The sequence below is a fragment of the Streptopelia decaocto genome (assembly GCF_964273445.1).
Source record: "Streptopelia decaocto genome assembly, chromosome: 5".
NCBI classification, from domain to species: Eukaryota; Metazoa; Chordata; class Aves; order Columbiformes; family Columbidae; genus Streptopelia; species Streptopelia decaocto.
This window is the reverse complement of record NC_138659.1, coordinates 44,168,834-44,181,461: the sequence shown is the minus strand read 5'-3', so window position 1 is coordinate 44,181,461 and position 12,628 is coordinate 44,168,834. Positions and strand designations below refer to the sequence as shown.

Here is a 12,628-nt window from a genome sequence, read left to right as displayed (position 1 = left end):
CTTCTAGCGCTGTCACATGCTGTTCTGAGACATTTCTCACAGCTTTCTGAATATCTTAATATTTTTAAATTAAGGTTTTCCTTAGATTTTATTTTTCAGATTACATAGAGTAAGGTTACTTTTGTGGAAAACAAAGAGAAGATCCACCATGAACCAAAACACGAAGGCAGGTGCGATTCCTTCCCTCAGTTATGCAAGAAGACATTCTAAATGCTAACTCTGATTTTTTTTATTTATTGACAGATGAAACACTGCACCCAGGGCAAAAAGCCCCAATGTCATTCATATCCTCACAACAAAAGCCTGCTTGAGAAGAATATTACCTCTACTATATTCATGGACCAAGAAGTTAAAGAGATTTTCTGAGCTCTCGATCAAAGAACAGAAGTACAAAACAAAGCTTGTGCCAGACTCATCCATCATCTTTGTTGTGAAGCATTTCCCATGCATGGCTCCATCCTCTTCAACCGCAATTACTGGCAGCACTTTGACAGAAGCAAGGTGTGTGTCTGAAGAGTCTAGTCTGCAACTGTGCTTCATGTGAACAAGGAAATCACCTCATTAGTAGATGGTTTAGAAAAACATGACAATGAACCAGATCTGGCTATGACACACCTTGGTGTATCTCTGAAGCTGCTACTGACCATGCAAGCAAGCAATGGTGTTGTCAACAAGTGGAGAGGATTTGTACAAATAAAACCTGAAGCAGAGATGAACAAAGCCAATGAACTGAATGAATCGATTATTTACCAGATGGATTTCAGTATCATCTGCTTTTCAGAAGGCTATTAGTGAAATATGACAATTCCTGTTATTTCAGAACCTAAGAGAATTTTCAGTGTAATAATGTATAGCTCCAAAGCCCTAATATTTTTTTTTAGCCTGAGTGGAACAGAAATTGCAGAAATAATTGATGCATGTGCAAGGCTAATTATTGGAGGGATCGCCATGTGGTGCTTTGAAGAGACAAGTCTCTCTGAGCCTCTCCCCTCTTTGTCTTGGAAAGAATCTTGTGGGTTTTGCAGCACTTCAATTAACAGTGTGGTGTAGGGGAACGGAGAAAACAGCAAAGGACTTTCCTCTCCACTGTAACCTGTCCAAGAAGAGTGAATTGTACCAGCAAAGCCTCTTTCTGGGGACCGGCTTGACATTTGGGCTGGATTCCAGGGAAGACAGGAACATCTGCCTGCTGCTTGTGACCACCTCTGGCTTACACGTTTTATTTACACAAAGAACAAACCACCTTGTAAGTTAGAGCAGACCTATGGGCAGAGGATGCGGGTTCACTAGGACCCAAACGCACCAGCTTTTACAACTGTCTGTGCCTATTCCATGGTTTGCTGTTGTGTAGTCATCCAGGGGGCAAAACAAGGTTCACATGGGGAGTTACACACAGTAGCTACTGTGTGTTGATTTTTGGTGCAAACATCTGAAAATACAGCCACTTCCTGAAATTGTTACTTCCTTCCATTTAAATGGTGATAAAAAAGTCTTCACATGCAATAAAACTCTGTAATGGCCCCCAAAGTATAAGCCTCATACCACATATGAATTCAGGTCCCTATGAGTGAAATAGGCATGTGTAATGAAGATCTTATTTTTTGAAAGGATATTCAAGCACAATCAAGTACTTTCGGTCTACACACCCACACCAAAGTGGGCACAAACCACTTCCTGCAACCAAAGACTCAGTTTGATTTTAGAGACAGAAACCAATTATCTACATTGAAATATGGCAAGGAAAACAGCCTTATCTCCTCTAAATACAGACTGCAACTCAGATGTACACTGGTGTATCTTAGACTGAACAGTCTAGTAAGTAATGGAAGAGTAACAGTCAAGCAATTACAGAGGGTTGAAGTTATCTCACACACACATCAAGAAATACTAACATGACAGCAATGGTATGGAAAGTGAATAATTTCAACATGGAATCCGTATGTTCCAGTTTGTTGCTATAGAAAACAAATGCAGAATTTCAATTTACAAACAACATATCTCTTGTGGAGGATTTTTTTTCCTCTGTTTTCTGCAGAATACATCAGATTGAAGGCACAGACCTAATTTGCCACAACTTAATCTATTCAAAATGAGATGTCATGCAAATAAGTTTTTGAGCAGCAAACTGCTTAACTATGCTAAACAAGTTATTGCATTTATTTACGTGATGTCGCACCAAATTATGAAGGCTGACTCAAGTTGTCTGTTTATTTTGCCGAGTTACGTCTGCTCTGTGTCTCACTCCTTCATTTAATTGAGCTGTTGAAGATAATATAACTTATCACACAGACACTATGCCATGTTGCTAGATTCTAGGTTAATTAACAGTAGCCTACAGTCACTGAATTTCTCACATGGTTGGCCACTTGGACCCTGTCTACTGTCTAGCTTCACTAATCAACAAGTCTAGGAATTTTACACGAGCAACAGAATACGCTAACAACATACGGAGCTCTAGACTGCACAGGAAAAGAAAACACAGCTAGATGGTAGGTAGCCTTTGCTTCTCTCTGGAATTAACCCGTTCCTACACACCGTGCGGCCAGGCTGCACACTTGGCAAAACTTCTTGTACACCAATTGAGGAAATTAAATCCCAGAGGCAGCTGCTGTTCCTCAGGACAGAAAACTGTGGCTGCTGGTCCGCAAGCAGAGCCAGATGACGTGACACCAGCAGCCGCCAGCCCCGAGAGGCTGCTGCCTCCCCCTTGTGCAGCACCACAGGATGCACAGCCGTGTGGGGAACTGGCCCCATCCTACACTCATCATTTCAGCGGCACTGGCCCTCCAATGTGGCCTGCCTGCAGCTCCTTGCACCCCAGTGCTAGCAGAGGAGACAGCAGTGAGTGTCACTGCAGCAGCAGCTGTCCCAGGAGCTCACGAGAATGGTCCCGGGTTAGAGCACCTCATCTCATGCCAATACTAGACTGAATCACAGAATGCCAGGGATTGGAAGGGACCTCAAAGATCATCCAGTGTAATCCCCCTGCTGGAGCAGGAACACCCAGATGAGGTTACACAGGAAGGTGTCCAGACGAGTTTTGAATGTCTCCAGAGTAGGAGACTCTACAACCTCCCTGGGCAGCCTGTTCCAGGCTCTGTTAACCTCGCTGAGAAGAAGTTTCTTCTCAAATTTAAGTGGAATCTCTTGTGTTCCAGTCTGCACCAATTACCCCTTGTCTTACCATTGGTTGTCACTGAGAAGAGCCTGGCTCCATCCTCATGACACTCACCCTTTATATATTTATAAATATTAATGAGTTGGCCTAAAACTAAGGATATATTTTCTTGATATGCTTAGACTCCTGGCAGGCTGCTGTAAAAGCTGCTTCCTCAAACCACATACTCCCACTGCTTCCAGTGCATCAGACCACACTTGCTGTTCTGACTGTGAACTAACCTCCCAAATACTGATTTTCAGTCAGCACTCACAGCGAGATTCCCTATGTGACCACACAATCATTAAACCCAACTCAAAGAAGTTGGCAGTAAACACAAGGTAGGGCTGGGAAGGTACCAGGACACTGCTCTCGGCAGCCCACACCTTGGATCAAATGCATCATGAACTTCTCCCAAAAGTGGAGCTATACCTTCAATGTAAGAGGAAGACAAAGTTCATAGCATAAATACTTCTACTTCACAACACCCTCCATCATTTTAAAAATGATGGTACTTTTTATTATTTCAACCTAGAGAAGTACTTTTTGTTATTAATATTCATCGTTGTTCACCCTGAAACACAACACATATAAAGGGAGGTGCCAAAAGGAAATAATGATTTTTAGTGTTCTGATATTGATTGTACTCTGTGGTTAAATCTCACACTTCAGGCAAGTTATGCCTAGCTTAGACAGCAGGTTCATCTATGAGTTCTGTAAAACCTTTCAACAGGTCCAGAATTTCAATTGATATAAACCCCTGTACCCAACCCATCTTTTCCAAATGACGAGACAAATATCCAGCAAGCTGTAAATTTTGTGTAGAGCTCATGACATTTGAAATTCATATATACAACTCTGAATTTCACATGATCTGCTTGTTATTTTCAGCACTGGCATGAAGGTTTTCAATCCTTTTTCCACAATGATGAAAGTTAAAATTCTGACATGGCTGTAAAATCTAGGAATTTAAAAGCAAAATGAAACATACAGCAGATATCTTAATATGTTAAAATTAGGACGCTCAAAACTTTTAATGCAGAAACCATAGTTCCTTTGGAACTAAACCAATTGATACTGGTTGAGGAAGGAGCTGACCCACTCTTTTCCATGTCTACAAGACTTCTCTGACCTTGGTGCATCCCCACTGTCACCCTTGATAGACAGGATTCGGTGTCCAGGTGCTTTGGTAGATTCTGCCAGGCAATTTGGATTTCTCTTTGTCTATATTAATATTCATCCAGACACGCCTGCAATCACATGTGATGAAAACGCTCTGCTGTACTGCAGGGTGGCGAAGAGGGAAGTAGGAAAGAAGAGACTGGGAAAGGAAAGGGACAGAGACAACAGAAAGACAATACGTGCAACCCAGAAGCAGAATTACTGCAGCCCTGCATGTTGGGCAAAGGGCGCTCAGCTCCCAAGTGAAAACTAACCACGTATCTAAGGAATGTAAACAGGATTCCTGCTCCAACACCCCTGACACAGCGTAACCAAGGGGACACGAGGCTGGTCTCTGTGTATTACTCAGCACACAAGTATTTTCCAACTAGACATGAATTTGATCGCTCGGCACCATCAGTAGGCAGTAGAGGACCTGCAAATCAGCAAGGGTCATTTGCTGCAGCACATTAATAGGGCCTTTATGACTTTAAAACTCGAGCAGATGCTGCGGGCAAGCCCAACCTGGAGCCCCCTCTCTCGGATCCCATCCCACAAGAATTCCATCTCCCCAACGTGCCTTCCACTGCAGGGTGTCCAGAGCCCCAGACATTAAGCCAGGATCCGCTTTAAATGTAGAAAATGCCTTACCCTGAAATAAGTGGTTTCTCTATTTTTTAAAAATTTTTTATTTTTATTTTTTTTTTTACAGTCCAGTGTGACTATATCCACAAGCCTTATCCACAAGCAGCTACACTCAGTATATTAAAAACTCACTTGCAATAAAGATTCAAAACAAATAGTCTTTTTCAAGAGGATAGAGGGGAGTATTGAGCTATTTTCTGTCTTCGAAGAGAGTGATTTTTGTTTATTTGGATATGATTATATATAGCTCAATTCTCTACAGCCTCCTTCAATATCAAAGATTGTTTTATTTATCAAAAATTTAAAAGGCTCAAGCTGTGCATTTTGTATTCAGATAATCCCCCCTCCCAACTTAGTGTGAGATTGAGAGATCCCTAATTAATAGAATTATCTTGCACTTACATGGCTCATTCCATTGGAAGCTTTATAAATATTTTATTAAGCTCACATTTTAAGAAGCACTAGATACATTGAAAGAGATTAAAACCATGTTAGCCATGCCTACTTATAAAAACAGAATGAAAGGGAGTCACCTTTTCCCCATTTGTCCAAGCATCTTTCTTTTCCAAGGAGAACAGTAAATACGGAGTGAAGACCAGCACCTCTTTATCAGACGTTTTAACTGTGTAAGTAACTGGGTAAGACAAACAGGGCAGTCAACCCTGAAGATAGAAGACTACACTAAACAAATGAGAAAAAGAACAAATAAAAACCCACCAGCATTACTTAACTGCAAAAAGCAAGTTGTCCAGTTGTGAGCAGTAAGGGAACAAAACCTGTACTAACGCAGGTTGCCACAGATGCTTTTCTCATACACTTTTAACATGAAGTGTGAGTACGAATCAACACTGGTTTCAGAAAAGGTGAACACCTGGTAACCTAATAGCCATGTTCTGCTTCCTCGATCTCCTACACCCTGAGACTGGTGAGGAGGATTGCACATCTACGTGCATGTGCGGGAGGAAAGGAAAGATACCACAGCCTTGGCTTCTCTGTTAGTTTTATGGAAGTGTTAGAGATGGACTCACCATCCTGATCCTCAAGCACTACACAAAGAAGCTAGAAGAGCTAAAACAAGAATCACTCCCTAGCTCTGCTGATCAGAATTGCATTGCCATCTCCCTGCTCTGTACCCCTCATATCTACATTAAATGCAGTATATTTACAATACACTTTTATATAACTTTGTATTATATATGGGAACATGCAGCAAATTAAACTTCTTTTGTCATACACTCATCTCCTGCTGTTCCATCCCACCCTCCCCGGCCTGAGAGGAAACCGTAACCTGGTGATCTAAAGGCTGTGATCCAGATCCGACTGCAGATGGAAATGGGGCACGCCAGTGGCAACCTCTCTTTATGTTCACCTACTGATAGATGGAACAACAGTGCCCAGTCCAATCTTCACCCTTCTTACCACCAGCACCTGGACTGCTATCATGCCAGCTGAGAGCACTGACAACAGCATGGTTTACAAAAGACTCAAAATAATCAGAGGGCTCTGAAATATATTTCCTTAATCACTCACAAAGAGTGATATTACAGGGAAAAAAGAGTCAAGAAACAAAAGTATGACTGCTTGTTCTTTCTCTAAGGCCATGCTCCAATTTATCTTTAAATTGGCTATTACAGCTCAACTGAATTATGAAATCAGTTTGCCTAACCAGCTCACTTGCTCACTCACAACTGAAACAAGCCATTTTCCATCAGTATCTCCCTGTCATAACATGCCGGCCTAAGATGTCTCTGTATGTGACTACAGCAACAACAGAGGCTTCTTCAGTATTATCATTCCAGTAGACAACGCAACGACACAGCAGCTTTCTTCTCTAATGCCCTTGTGACTTTAAGCAAGTAGTTTCTAAATATTTACTTAAATTGTTAATTGTTTTTATTGCTGAAAACAGATTTATTTGTTCCAGACTTGTTTACCACCGCCTTTAAAAAACCTCTAGCTTAATAATGCCTTTTAGTAGAAAATTAAGTGAAGGGATATATGTAAAGTGGGGTGACTACCTAAGTAATTCCGTGTTATGAACCATTTAATAATTTGAGGTGCATATCACAGTGTTTTGAAAAGTTAGGGTCTAGTTTTTCTTCACACAGTTCTTGCCACATTAAGGTGTTTTAAAGACATTAATGCAGTATTACAACATCCCTTAACTAGAAGAATATTGTCGATAGCGCATCCTTTAAAAAGAAATAACACTACCCAAGAGTATAAGGTGAGTTGACAGCAAGAGGGAAAAAAACACCAAAAAAACCAACACCAATTCCCCTGACTTATGTACTGAACCAACTTTTAAAAAATGCATTTAAAATAAATATTTTTATACATTTTGGGAGAATAAATGCGCTTATTTTCAAAAACAACTAATAGTCTTCAGTATACCTGGTCAAACAGCAGCACATTTGATGGACATACTTTGTTTACCAATTAGATTTTTTTGACTCATTTGAGTAATTTACTTATTCATTGATTGTGCTTTTTATAGCACTTTCCATCAACTGACTTAATCTTTATTGTTTTAATCTCTTAATCTATGTAGAGAAAACATCTCAAGGTGACTATTTAAAATGACCACTCCACAAACTGATACGACTGCAGAGGATGTAAAATTCACATGACCTGTTCTCACGGGTTCTACCAGCCAGCTAGAGGTTGCTGAGATATTCCAAGTAAAAAGGAAAAACGCTTTCCCATCCATCCAGTACTGTCACCACTTCAAACCACTTTCTTAAAGCCACCTTCTGCTTTCACAAACAGGTACAGCAGCCCTAAATGCAAATGCTACGTAAGTCATACCTGCTATGAATTTGCTCCTGCGCTAACGCGGACAATGGAAGGAACTCAAGTAGCAAGCGCATACATATGGAGAAGTGCCAGAAATGGTATGACAGAAGCTAGAGATGTGTTGCCAGCTATGTCACGTGTTCACTGCAGAGTCTGACCAAGTGCTAACAAAAAGGATTTCCTATGCTCGTCTCACACTGAGGTGACACCATGGATTCAACCTACAGATTTCTAGAATTTTCAAACGTTCATCTTTATTTTCCAATAGGCAATTTTAAGCAATAGGCCAGATTAGTTAGTTGCACAGAAAATACTTATAATTAAAAAAAATATGCTAAATACTATGGGTACTGGAAGTTTTAAAAGTGTAAGTTTAAAACGTGTACATTTTCTCTTCAAAACCAGTTAATACTAACATCCCACCCTGCAAGACAGGTGCTGCAGTGAAACGAGGACAAAAGTGTACCCTCACCAGCTTTACCAGCCTGCCTCAAAAGATGATGGGTTATATTCCACCAGCTGGAATCTTGTCAGATGAACAAACTGGCCAAATGCTGCAAACATCAAGAAAGTGTCTTCTTCCCCCTCCCCTCCAGAAGTGTTTCCAGCACTTTGCCTCTTTGCTTTTTCCCTGTGGCTTCATTGCCTGTGCCAGAGCCACCCCTGCCAGGATACGGGACCTAAAGGGGCAGCAACGTTGATTGACAAGTCTGTAAATGGACTGGAGGAGTCAGGAAAGCTGGTCTGCTGTCAGTTTTTTCCTAAACACGCTTAACTCTAGCACAGCAATATTCCAGCTACTGAGTATGAAAGCAGACAAAGAATTTGCAGCTATGGGCCTCAGCAAAAAAAAAAAAAAAAAAGAAAAAAGAAAAAAATATAACTACTAAGACAGCATTGATGGACCATTCAACCCGTAGGCTGTAACACTTGAGGCCCAACAAAAGTCTTTATGGAAATGAAATGCCTTTTACACCATTAGTCTTACTGCTATATGTTCATGTTAAGCTGCTAAAAAACCCCTGTAACACAACCAATAATTATGTATTCTAAATAAATGAGCCCTTCACAGAATACTTCTCGTTTTGAAAGTTCTTGAAGAATGAAATTTTCATGAAGCTTTATGAAAAGCTTTTCAGCTATAATTTCATACCAGTCCATATTAGCCAATCCAAAATGTATTAAAAGTGACATGTTTAGGATTGCTGAACATTTACATGAGTTTGCACCAATAATGTTGAAGAGCAGAAGAATTAGTTCAAACATCTCAGGGATTAAGTGCTAACAGTTACGTAAATATATGAAGAATTCTGTTTTCCTCTGAACTGCAAGTGACCAAAACCTCAGTTGCTGAATGGTGAATGAAATGTGCATGTTTGTTTCCAATCCGAGCAAGAGAAGATCAACACAAACAGACAGCAATTACAACTTTTAGCATCTCTGTCTGAATGGCTGGGTGGGTATTACAAAGCATGGCAACTGCAGCAATTCAGCAAGCTTCCTTGAAGGAAAGAGCAGAGAAATGCTAATTTGGTTCCAGAAATCAGCTATGTGATGTGTGCCTCCAGTTAAGGGGAGCTCCCCGAGCGATCCAGCGTCATTTGACTGTATTGCACCATGTGTCCTGATGGACTGTGACACAAGCAGCAGAAACAACCTTCTCTGCTCCCACCACGACTAAATACTTTTGACACCAGAATCTTTTCATACTTCCCTTTAACCCGTTACTAAAATTTCAGCACAGTTGTAGTATGTGCCCTGACAACCCTCCTCGGCATGGCAGGAAAGATATCATGCCTCTCTTCTGAAATGGGCGGCTTCCTTGTAACTTGAATATAGAAAGATTTTCACCATCTTCCTCTTTTCAAGAATTTCAGAAAAGAAACCTTACAAACTGACTGACAGCAAACAGAGACAATAAAAAGGCAGAAGTCCCTAGATTTAAAATAGCTCTTTGTCTTTGAAGTGGACCCATCTGGGTGAGAGCAGAGAGATGTCATGCAACCCACCGATTTTGCCTGGTATTTGCTCATATCACATACGAAAAATAATGGACAACGTCTTATTAAAGCGATACCTCTGGCCTACTATGAAGAATCGTTTAAGAAAACCAGCCAATTCTCTGTCAGGATTTCTTAGGCAGCGGGAGCCAAGCTGGCTCCTTCAGAAGGCTGTGCCTGGACCCGGGCACCAGGGAAGCCCCCAAATCCAGCTCTGTGCCCACCTGAGCAGCTCCTGCTGCCCCGCAGCTCTGTGGCGGACGGTGCCTCAGAGCCACCCGAGCCATGAATACTCAGCAGATGAACAGATTAATGCTGCAGCCTTGAAAAGGGCAGTTCTCAGGGGCTACGAGACTTTTGCTCAGCACAAAAACGTTTTGTGCTTTTGTTTGTTTGGACAAAGAATTAAAGAAGAGAAGTCTGCACCCTGAACATCCAGCCTCCTTCAACACACCCTAAAGAGTCTCCTGTGTCATGACAAACTAATTGTATGTGTTAAGGGAAGGCTGTTACTTTGGCTTTTTCCATTGAACATCAAAAAAACTTATGTTTGATTTTAAAGTGCATACACTTACAAATACTGAGGGAACCAGCTACAAAGAGACCACACAAGCTGTTCCAGCCTTCCACAGAAGTCTGGGGGTTTTTTTAAGTGTAAATACACAGCCACCTCTTCAGTTTGCCTTTTCATCTGTTCTGAAACACTTCTTAAACACGCGCACACACACACTTAATTTCCTAACTAGCCAATCATATATGAGTTTTGGAGTTGTAGCTTTAAAGCACTAAAAAAGATGAAGGTAAAACAACCTTGATCCTGGAACAGCACTCAGGAAGGATATTGTGGGTGTCTCACAAGCCACAGAGCTGGGAAGAAAGAAGCCTGTCCTGACCCTGTGTTGAAACGTGATCTAGTTAAAGAGGCACATGGATTACCATTTATAGCTGGGGTGAGGGGCAGGAGGGCGGCAGACAGCCCTGGGTCTGCCTGAATGAGCCACTGGCTGCCAGCAAGGTTATAAAACACACAGATGCTGGGTGCCAAGGGAGGGCGGTTCTCCTGCCCCTGTTGCAGTGCACCTTCCACACCACTGCCGCACGAGCCACTGCAAAGCACACCGCTCTTCACAGCAGGAAAACTGGGGAGAAAGGATTAAAGACTGGACACCAGGAAAGAAAAGACTGGCAGAATTTTGCTTGACCCCATGGTTAATCCCCAAAATCGGTGAAGACATGTTGATACAGCCACGCGTGGTACTGCTATTCTCCAAAGGGCAACATGTGCGTAACAGTGAGCGGTACAGTTCTCTGTGGGTGAACTGGACATCACTCTTTGTGGTACCACATTAATTTTGCCAGCTAATGACCTGTCTCAAAAAACAAGGTAAATGTCTCCAAACTGGAAATTTATAACACTGTGACAGATAGGTCACTTTCCTCCAAAAAGCTAGTCAGAGTTGGTTTCTGCCTCTTTCTTCACTACAGCATAAAATTTTGGAACTATGAAAAAGCAAAGAGCAGTCTCTGTGTTAAGTTCTTCAACAACAAAAAAATCAGCCATTCCTCTCCAACAAAACTAAAAGTATTGCCACTTTGACCTCCCTCCCTTCCCCTCAACCTTCAACACTGGAGAAACATTCCAGCTGTCTATGTAAACCAGCACTATGTATAAACGAATTTAGTGGTTTAATTGATGGACTAACCATTACATATGCAAAAATATATCTTTAATACTGTAAGAAGTGTAATTTGATATTATTTTATCTAATTAAAATACTACAAATTCTCAGTGTACAGAAAGTGACAGCTCTAGAAAAAGGAACCGAGCAAGCAGCATCCTCCATTTGTCTCCACTTGATCTAAAGGTCGGTTCTTACAACTGGAAGGTTAAATTGTTCTGCAAGTTACTTCATTCCTCATCCTATGGGCCAGGATAGCCAAAAAGGACACAAATTTATGCCAGTCAAGGGCACTTTTTTTCGGAACCAGATAGTTGTTCACAAAAATCTGGGACTGAAATCCCAGAATTCATATTTCCCTCAGGCACCTAAAGGACCATGAGGTGCATCAGCGTTCACTACAGAGTGATGAAAGAGAGAGCCACCACAGACCAAGACTAGATTATGAACAACAATTCTGCAGGGATGAATTCCTATTTCTGACTTGAACACAGACTTGAAAAATAAACACACATTTTCAGTTCTTTGCATTACACCACATTCTAGAAAATATAAACTTCTAGTAATATCTAGGCAAACGTGACAAAACATAATGATGGAGACTCCTGAAACTAGGAGGACCCATAAGGAAGGGACCCATAAGGATCATCGAGTCCAACTCCCTGCTCTTGCAGGGCTACCTAAAACTAAATAATATAATTGAGAGCATCATGCAAAAGCTCCTTGAACTCTGACAGGCTTGGTGTTGTGACCAATTCCCTGGGCAGCCTGTGCCAGTGACCAACCACCTTCCCAGAGAAGAACCTCTTCCTAATGTCCAATCTAAACTTCCCCTGATGCTACCTCATTCCATTTCACAGATCATTTGCTTGTGCACTCTTGCTGGTCACCAGAGAAAGGAGCCTCTAAACATGCTGTGGCCTGAACAGACAAAGAAAACTGCCCAGACAACATAGAAAAATGGTTTGGAAACATTATTTCACAGAATAATGTCTTTCTGTTTTTCCAATGTAACTTAGAAAATTTCAACCAGTTTTGAACAGATGAACTTTGGAGCTCATTTCATGGATCCAGCTGGGATAACCAATCGTCAAAACACCTGTGTGCTGCTTGCATTGATGCACCTGTTTGCTGCATGGATACATTGGTTTAGAGATCAAATCGGGAAACATCAACATGAGACTCCATTC

At 41.4% G+C, this 12,628-nt stretch overlaps 1 protein-coding gene across 9 annotated transcripts in view; it reads right to left on the bottom strand.

Annotated features, from left to right (window-relative positions):
• The window catches only part of ZMIZ1 (zinc finger MIZ-type containing 1), a 346,761-nt gene that overhangs the window by 144,226 nt on the left and 189,907 nt on the right, over nt 1-12,628 (bottom strand). The window lies entirely within an intron of this gene.